Below are 10,407 nucleotides of genomic sequence, written 5' to 3'. Positions count from 1 at the left end.
GGTTACCTTGTAGGTTCATCACTTGAGTAGTTCATATCGAGCATTCCTAAAGCTACCGAGTGAGTGTGCAGTCAAGCAGTTCATACAGAGCATTCATGAAGCTACCGAGTGGGTGTGCAGCCCAACAGTATCTACCGAGCATATAATGTTCACTGAGCTTCATAGTGTTTATCGAGTGATGGAAGTTCAGTGCTTACCAAGTAATGAAAGTGTAGTGTTTACTGAGTGAAAGAAAGGTAAACAAAGAATTCAATTTTTACCGAGTGATACTATATCTACCAAGTCTCTAATGGTCACCAAGTTCCAAGCTATGTTGTTTGATTAGTATGGACCAAGCCTTCACTTCTACTGAGTGCATGATGATGCCGAGTAATACAGTGGACATCGAGTATCAGAAGGTTACCAAGTTAGCTTGAAGAACCCGAGTTTTCTACTATTTGGCCGACTCAGTAATATTTTATTCACTTGGGTTTTGGCCGACCTTGCAATTGTAATTATTGGAATGGTATATATGTAATATATTATATCATTTACAATGTATGTATGATGTATCAAGATATAAATGTAATGTTTTGAGAAGAAGGAAAGCAAATCAGCAGAAGAGCAGAGTATTCAGCAAGGTCTATAAGGAGCAGTAAAGATTCATCAGTCACAAGAGGTGATATGTACTTCAAGGATCTAATTAGCAATCAAGTTGTAAGTAGATCCACTATTTCATCCTAACAGGTGAATTAGGTTTGTTAATCCTTTAACAGGGTAGACTTAACAATCATTGCATAAATCTCCTAATAGAGTGCATACTTCAGTGTATGTTTGTAAATCCTCTAACGAGGTGGACCTAGCAATCCTTTGTGCTCCTAACAAGGTAGATCACTAGAAGTGGTCAATGTAAGCCTTAATAGGCCAACTTCATACTGTAGTAATCAAGTTTTGTGGGTATCATCCCAACCCCAGTTTTGCTTTCTATTTGGAAGGTTTCTGGGTTACCAAATCACTGTGTACATGTACTATGAATGTTTGATCTCTCATATATGCAGTAGATTAGATGAATGAATGGTGAATAGTATATATGGTTAAAGTATTGAATTGTTTAAAGTTTTGAAGTTATTGATTCAACCCTCCCCTCTCAATAACCTATCATATCTTGAATATTTCCAACAAGTTTATGAAAATTTTCCTTTTTTCAACTCTTCAATTTCTAATTGTGCATCCTTTTTTCATACTTTATGAAAAATTTCCTCTTTCAATTTGTAAACTTTCACATTTTATGATATTTACCCTTTTGTGCACTAAAATTGCTAATTTGCAATTTCTGTTGCAAATTCTATAAATTGTGATCATTTGTCTCATTTTTTGGTTAACCATCTTCTTTCAATTATTCTCATCATTATATTATCATTTTTCATCTTGCTTTCATTTTGTCAATATGGGAGCTACATCAACTCTTCCAGAGAAGAAAGAAAGGGCACAATTGTCAAATTGACGGAGTTTTCTATATTTCTTACTTTATCTCAATTTCTTTTGTGTTAGGATTAGGATTTTTTGTGCATGCTTTTAGAGTTTGGTGGTTCCTTTTGCATGCATATTTTTGATATTTTTCCTATCCTATAGACACATGATCAACTGCGTCAATACCATCATCTTCAATTGTGTTCTCTATCGCAGGGTTATCTTCTTCTATGGGAGCATTACCTCTTGCTTTGATATTCACACCTCCATGCTCCCCTAGTTGGAAATCCACATTGGACAATCAATGAAAATCATTTCCCTCTTCAATGTGACCATGTTTCCTACTATGTCTCTCAATTGTTGTGATTAGAAGTCTTCAATTCTTTAAGGCTTTACCATTTTTGTAGGGACAATAAATTTTTCCATCACCTTTTTATTTTGAAATGAGACCAGAATTTAGAAATTATCTCCTTATTTTTTTTTGGATTCATATTTTCAGGCGTGTTCTTTCTTCACAAGCAAACATTTGAGCTATAATTATTCAAATATAAATATACAAGCATTAATAGTATCACTATACAATTATAAAATATTAATATCAAAAGAACTATAGTGTACTCTAAATATGGTATCAAATTTTTGTAAAGTTATCGCAATTATCATTGTCATAGTAACATCAAACTATCTCTTCTCTTTTTCAATTTGTTGTACTTTAGCCATTGACAACATAACAGGGGAAAAAAATAGTTTAACAAAATAGTTGTCTATTTAATTGGATAAAATAACAATCCTTACCTATAGAACAAAAAACAAAAACTTGCAAACTAAGATGTGAAGCCTGCAACTCAGGTAATAGTACTATTACTCTTAGTTCCACTCAGATCTAGATGATGTTTGTACGGAGAAAATAAGAAACAATGAGTTAGATTATCATTACAAAGAAAGAAAAATAATATCTAATATACTACAAAATTTGAATTCAAATTAGAGATTGAAACTATTTCAATATATAAAAGAAGTTGGAAACAAGAGTATAGGTTGAACTAAAAAATCTCTTATAATGCTTATTAAAGACAATTTCCCAAGCTTTGTTGACACTATGCATGGAGATACATGTTCAAAGCTTGTAGTAAGTGACTACAAAGTTTGTTTATTGTGGTGTTGTTAATATATCTTGTATATTTATATTTGTTCTACATTGATATGTTTATTTTAAAATATAGCAGTTTATCTTTTGTTTTGTGTTGATGGATTAAACTTATCTTACACTCCTTGATGCTAGCAAGACACAAACAAGAAGTTAAAAAAAAGTGAATGTGATAAGGTCATGTTCATAAGAATGTAAATAACTATTCCATTACAGAAAAATAAAATGGTTTTCATTGTTAAATTCATGTAAGACTACATTACATACTTGTATATAGATTAGAGGAGAGTTGGAATATTCTCACCACCTAACATGAAATAGTGGTATTTTATTATATGATTGGTATATCAATAGATGTGTTAACAATTAGAATTTTAGCATCTTGCATCTATGGTTTGTAGGTCATTTTAGAAGTACATGATATCTAAGAAAAGTTGATATGAAACACCCTAGCTAATGTTACAATTTTCATTCAAGATGCTAAAGATGGGGTAAAGACGAAGTAAGAATTTTTGTCTCTGATATAAAATGCTAAATTTTTTTTGTCCCTAATACAAATTTTGAACATTATTATAACTCTTGATGTATAGACCTCATTTCCCACTTGTCTCAACTAACACTCAAAATAAATTCAATCCTAAAATTTATAACAATATTATAGACTGAAATTGACATCAGACTTCAAATTCACAAAACAAATTTGTAGCAAAAAATGGCAAGAGTCTATTGACTTTGCATTAAAAAATTCTAAACTAATTTTTATCTTTCATATGCTTGAAACAAAATACTACTTCCATAAAATAGACATGTCAAACTTACAATAAAGAAAAAATCCTTCTCTTTCTCCTACAATTATTATTGACACTTGGAATATGGATTGAGATACATGGATTAAAGTAAACCAAGCTCTAAAGAAGCATAAAATAGTGGAGACTGGACTACTCTAAGAAACCGAGGTGGATAAATAAATCACACACAAGCTCAAGTAACAAACTATCTCATCATATCTAAGATTCACTCTAGATGTAGGAGAGTGATATCATGCCAATGGAATAGTGATATTAGTAGGATAAAAATTATATCTACTAATAGAAGCTCCCTATAACATAGATATTTGATGAATACTAAATTGGGAGCGAAATTGAATAACTTGCATGTCCTAATAAGAGTAATTTGCAGATGGGGGGACACAAAGGACATCATCAACCTAAATTGACCCACTCATGTAAGTGCTATTACCCATAAAAATGTGAAAAAAATTATGGTTCTTAAAAGATCTAATATTCCCATAGATGATGTGATATGGCGAGATACTCTTTAATCAAGATTCCAATGGATGGACTGAAGATGTTTACATATCAAGACACCATGTCCATCTTATCTTTCCCACATAACATAGAAGTTGACTTGAAATATGTATGTGGTAAATTGGTAGAAGAGGATAAAGTAGAGGAAGGATGCTCCATATTAAACTTTAGGAGAAGGATTTATATCTCATCAATCTTATTTGCATAAAATTGATGCTCACCATGTTCTATCATAGTGCACTATGCAAAGTTTTATTTAGCACTCTTAATTAAGACCTCTAGAAAGAGGAAAATTTTGAGAAATTATGTGATTATTAGTCATTGGGAAGATCATATGAATTAAAGTCCTCTTTTATTAGTTTCCTCTTTATATAAAACCTTCTCATCATTAGTGCCCTATGATACAAGAAGAGCCTTTGATTTTGTAGACTATAAAATATCCAACTAAACCAACCTTGCTTTCTCTTGATTGAGAGATGAAGAAAAATTATTAAGTGCATACATGGTGAATTTAGTATCAAGTCCATCTTAGGTGACAAAATAGGTAGAAACAAAAATTCAATAATCAAGACCAAGTTTGGAAAAGATGGAAATAATTAGTTACTATTCCTCTTTCAAATGTCACACTATTGTAGCTACAATATAAGAGAATTGAATTTGTTTAAGTAATCTTTTTTTCTATAAATATGTATGTGATTAAATATAATAAGCTCATTCTTCAATTGAAACAACTTCAACACATCCTATCCTAAACAAGAACACAAATTCCTCTCGATATGAATGTGAGTGGTGCATGGATCAACATGGAAAAGAAGATTGGTAGCTATCTTCTTAAACAAAAAATTTATGGTATTAAAGAAAAACTATATTAGTACTAAGGTAAAGAGGTAAGCTTTATAATGCAAAACCTAAATGATGAAAACTAAGGTGATACACCAAAGTAATAATGTAAATTACTATTATATTATGTAGCACAATGAATGCTTTCAATAGATAACCACAAAACACACCTTGAAGGAACTGTTAATGCATATAAATATTTTAAGAGAAGGCTATACATTTGAATATATGAAAGGAAATAAATCACAATAAAATATATCACCAAGGAAACACAACTCAAAACCTATGAATAACAGATATCAAACATATAAGATGCAAAATAAGACATTACCCAAAAGGTTTCTGAATAAAAAACATCTAGATAACATCAATCACCAAAAGCATACAACCACATCTTTACTCCAAAAAGCTAAGTCCAATGAAACTTTTATTACAATAAAAAGCACAAATAACAATACATCTACATAATAATTCAGAAAATTCAAGAATAAGATGCCAAGGACATAAAATCACATATGCACCTCTCTCCTCTCAAAATTTGAACCCTTTCTCTATTAAACAGAGAATTATATAACAATCATGAAACACCATCACCTTCCCCCTAAATTAGGAAGTAAGGGTAAAAATTTAGAGAAAATTGCTTACAAAAATAGTCTAAAAGCTCCAAAAACATGCTACATGAACTCCAAATTGTGCCTTGATCAAATACAAATGTGGTCAAGTCCAAGAAGACTCCATAAATGCCATAAATTGCTCCATAATTGACTCTAAAGTCATGAGTCAGAACTGTGAGTCTAAAAAAATTAACTAAGACACCTCCCTTGAATTTAGTCATCTAAGAACTTCAACTCTCTCTTGACACCTCTAGTTAAACAATGATTCAAACTTTTAAATTGAAATTAATTCAAATCTTCTTTATCTATTATTTTGTTGCATAGAATTTATTATTACACAATTGATTTATGAGCATCAATTATAATAATAACAATTACAAGTATTATATCAACAAAATAACAACAATAATAATCTAACATAATAACATAACAACTTTATTAATAAGGTCATATATATAATTATGTTAAAATATCAATGTTTATAGTTTGGGAATAAAAAATTACACTCCACATATTGGTAAACTCGAAATCTCATTTCGATTAACTTAAGGAGTAATAAAAAGAAAATGCCTAATACAAAGTCATTGCTTATTCGAAGGCAAAAGCACAAACCTATGTTACCCTTTTGTAAAGGAAATGGCTAACAAAAGTATAACTGTACACCTTTAATGACATAAAATTGGTATTATTATTTTGAATTTGGAAATGAAGTAAACTAATGAAATGTGTAGAAATAGATGAAGTTTAGGATTATAATTTTTAATAATTATTTGGAACAAGAATTGATATATTTTCCTAATTTTTATAGATATTTTTTTAGGTGCTAAAAAATGCTGAAAATTAGGGGTCTAGTTCCCACCACAAAACTATATGGAAATAAACTTATTTCCCTTTGATCTCAGACTATGTTATAGATAACATATATATCTAGAACAATAAAAAATAAAAATCAGCTTTAGACTTATATTTTATCTTTTACGAGGATTGAAATATCAACTCACCTTAAATCAATAGTTTTCATCTCCCACCACATTTTTCAAAACAAACCTATTCTAACGAGGAGAAAAATCATACATTCTAGAAGAGGACTCTCTCCTTTAGAACATCATATAAGTTTTAGATTTTTTTGATATGATCTAAAAAAAAAATTCTTTCTCAAAACTGACATCTTTTCAAGTGTTAAAATACGTGGTTGTAGAATTTTTTAATTACTATATACTATATCTAATTAAAACACTATAAACTCTATATGAGAATATTCTTCACTTTGAGCACTATAAAATGGTGTTTACATTCTATTAAAAAAAATCATAAAAATGGTTATAGTTATTGAAATGCCACTTTTGTGAAATAATTTTATTTCTTTAGTAATTGGATACAAACTAGTGTAAAACATGCATTTAATAGACATTTCCAATTGGAAAAGTGTGAGACCATATATAACTTAGCTAGAATGCATTTGTCTAGATCATATGTTAAAAAAAATAGATTTTTAGATAGAAATACTCAAATTATGTTGTTCTGATAAGTCATCCTGAAAGGTGACACAACTTTGTACTTTTGCCCTATCAAACATCAAAAGAACAATTTGGATTTTTTGGAGAAGAAAGAAGAAGGTTTTCCAAACCCTCAATTGCCACTGAAAATGGAGAAATTTGGGTTTGTCTAATAAACTCATAGGCTTGAATTTGGTTTTTCTTATGCTATAATAACCTAGTCCAATTGTAGCCATGAGCCATTGGTGAGGACTCCTATGCATTTCCTTCTTTTTATGGTGTCAAATTCTAAGGTTTCCCTTGCTTGTTGTGATTGGAATTTTCTTGGAGCTAATGTGGCCTCAATTATGATATTTTTCTTTGAAATTAGTGAGTCTTTTCTGGTGTTATTTAGCCTGCATCTGGGCATTTTTTGGTTGGATTTTTACCATAATATTCTGGAGACTTTCCCACGATTTTTGTGGCCATTTTCATGATGTCATGACTATTGGAGTTAATCCTATGAAACCCTTTGTAAATTAAAACCTTTTGTCTTTTTTCAAATGATGTTTGAACTAACAATCTAACATAACTCTGACAATCCACAACCAAGTCATTTGTTTTCATCATATCACTAGGGATTTCAATATCTTCACCATTTATGTCTACATTTAAATTTTACCATTAATTTAATTTTCTAAAGTTTTTTTGGTAGCCTCTTTAGAAACTATTTTGACAAATTTTCTACTTCAAATATGGGTTGATACTTTATATAAGTAATCAAAATTCTGAAGCTCATTACCATTGCCATTGCCTATCTCTATTTCTTGCTCATTGTCATCCACCACAATTAAATCAGAAAGATGCCTTTCTAATGATGGCAACATCTTCTCAAGCCACCTGCTTTTGATTCCAAGTGATAATATTGAAGCCTTCATATCCATTTTTTTTATTATTACTTTCAACATTTGCAATTGATAATAAATTCTTGTGATTCAACTTTGATTCAGTTTCTTCTTGTGGAGAGTTAAAAAGATTTTTCTAAAAGTTAAGCTTCTATGACACACAAAAACTTAGCTATCCTTCTTGTAATAGAGAATAGAGTGATATTCTTTCTCATGTAGCATTCTGATAGACCTATGACTTTTATATTCCTTTGTTGATTTTAAATTTGCAATTATCTCCAAGCAATGTTGCATTGTCTTTTACCATTTCTTCTTGTAATTGATGCTTTGCATCTACATTAGTCTACTTGAAACAAAAGGTTTTAAGACTCAAGGTCTTATCCCTTTAATTCTTCTACATTTTGGTTTAGAGTTGTGCTACATAATTCTGAACCAAAATGTAGAAGCATTAAAAGGACAAGACCTTGAGTCTAAACTTTATGCATTCCTTGGACCTAGACCAGACCTAACACAACTTCTAAATTTGCTAGCTGGGTTTGGGATCTATGTGAATGAGCCCAATGAGACCTAAAAACTCTTATTGTATAGACTGACATGCATGATCAAACCCAAGTATCAACTTTAAAAGTTGAAATTTTCATAGCTATCCATCTTAAGCATGCATGTGTGAATGTATATATTGAATGAATGTAGGTGGTTAGTAGATGTATGTGTATGCATATGGCACTACAAAATTTGGGGTCAAATTTCAATGACAATTTGCGACAACAGTGTAATTTGTGGTGATTTTCATGTTATTTTTTGCAATTGTCCCTGATGTCATTACAATACCGACATTGGCATCGTAATTGCGATGCTCACGTGAGTATTAAAAAAAAATAAAAAATGACATAAATAATTCCCTACTTGTTTTTATTGTGGAAAGCTACATGTGAAAGAGGGTGGAGAGCTCTGAACATTGTCATGCCCTTGTGATCAGTGTATTTCATTGTTGTGCCCTTGTGATCTTTGCATTTCATTGCCGTGCCCTTACTCTATGATTTTGTTGTTGTGTCATGCCCTTATGATATGTATGACCTTACTCTATGATTTTCTTCAAGGGGAGAAGAGGTACCTATGTAAATGTTCTTTTCTTTTCCTTCTAAACATGTATTTCTTTATATTTCTTTCTAAATATGTATCTCTTTATATATACAAAGAGATATTTTTTAAGGTGCTTATTACATATTAGCTTACAAAAAAATTTGATCTAGCTACATACATATTCCAAAATCCAAATAATAAAACAATAAAACTCACTCAACCCATGCTAAGTGACTTACCTCAAGATCCTACACAAAAATAATGCAGACTAGAAAAAAGGGGTAGAGTTCACAAGAAATTTTACAAAAGCATATCATAGAAAATATTTTTAGAAAGAAACAAGCCATAACCCAGTTAAATTAGTCTAGTTGCTGATTAGTTGGGTTGATTACAAATTCTTATAGAATTATCATTGTATTAGGTACAATAAAATGAACAATTAGTTGTTCCCAGCTAGCACGATCAAATATAGTTTTTCAAGGTGATAAAATTGCATATGTAGATACATCGCTTGCATGCCAAGCATGAAGTGCATTCCCCAACTTATAATGAATGGTTTGATGTAAAGGATCCATACCCTAGCCCAACAATGGAAGCCAAGGATTTAACCATGCATGTATTCCTACAGTCTCCCTGCAAGGATCCCAAGTATCTATTGCTATTGTTAATTTGGGCATTGCTATATGATCCAGAATTTTATGAATTACTAAATCCTGTAGTAACTTCTCCCATGTCTCTAGTTTATGTAGTATAGGTTTAGCATCCCTTGGCTCCCAGGAATTTGTAGCAGCTATTCTCACTACTAGAACAATAACTTTAGTGAAGAGTTGAGTTTAAGGAGTTGAAGAAGCAAGTTCTACTTCTATGTAAATGCCATAATCATGATGCTCATTCCCTTGTAGAAGCCTCTTCCATAATGATATTACCTCTAAACCATGCAAAGGATGTTGAAGTGGTTCCCAACCTTGAAACACTCTTATAAGTAATGGCAAAGTAAATGCAGATGCAATACATGACAAATTGCACAACTTGTAGGCTTTATATATAGAGAGATATTTTTTAAGGTGCTTATTACATATTAGCACAACATAAAAATTGATCCAACAATAAAACAATAAAACTCACTCAACCCATGCTAAGTGACTTAGCTCAAGATCCTGCACAAAAATAATGTAGACCATGAAAAATGGGAAGTGTTCACAAGAAATTTTACAAAAACATATCATAGAAGATATTATTAGAAAGAAACAAGCCATAAAATAGTTAAATTGTTCTAGTTGTTGATTAGCTAGGTTGATTACAAATTCATATAGAACTATCATTAGATTAGGTACTGGATTTGATAGTAAATAGGTTATAACTTATTCCAAAGTTGTTTGTGGAGGATGAAAGCTATTTCCAAGGTGATCATGACACAACAAGAAAGAATGCAATTTTTCTTATAGATTGGTTGAACAAAGATGAAGCTTTGACACAATAATGATTCATATTTAACATCATTCAATTGCACTTGGATAAACCAATAGATGGCTAAGGTGAAGGAAAACAAAATTCCATTGAAATATGAACTAATAAAAGATGTACAAG

This window comes from Cupressus sempervirens, chromosome 1 (genome assembly GCF_028749045.1).
Source record: "Cupressus sempervirens isolate cs-2001-9-10 chromosome 1, ASM2874904v1, whole genome shotgun sequence".
Taxonomy (NCBI): domain Eukaryota; kingdom Viridiplantae; phylum Streptophyta; class Pinopsida; order Cupressales; family Cupressaceae; genus Cupressus; species Cupressus sempervirens.
The sequence above is the reverse complement of the archived record's forward strand: the minus strand, read 5'-3'. Positions refer to the sequence as shown.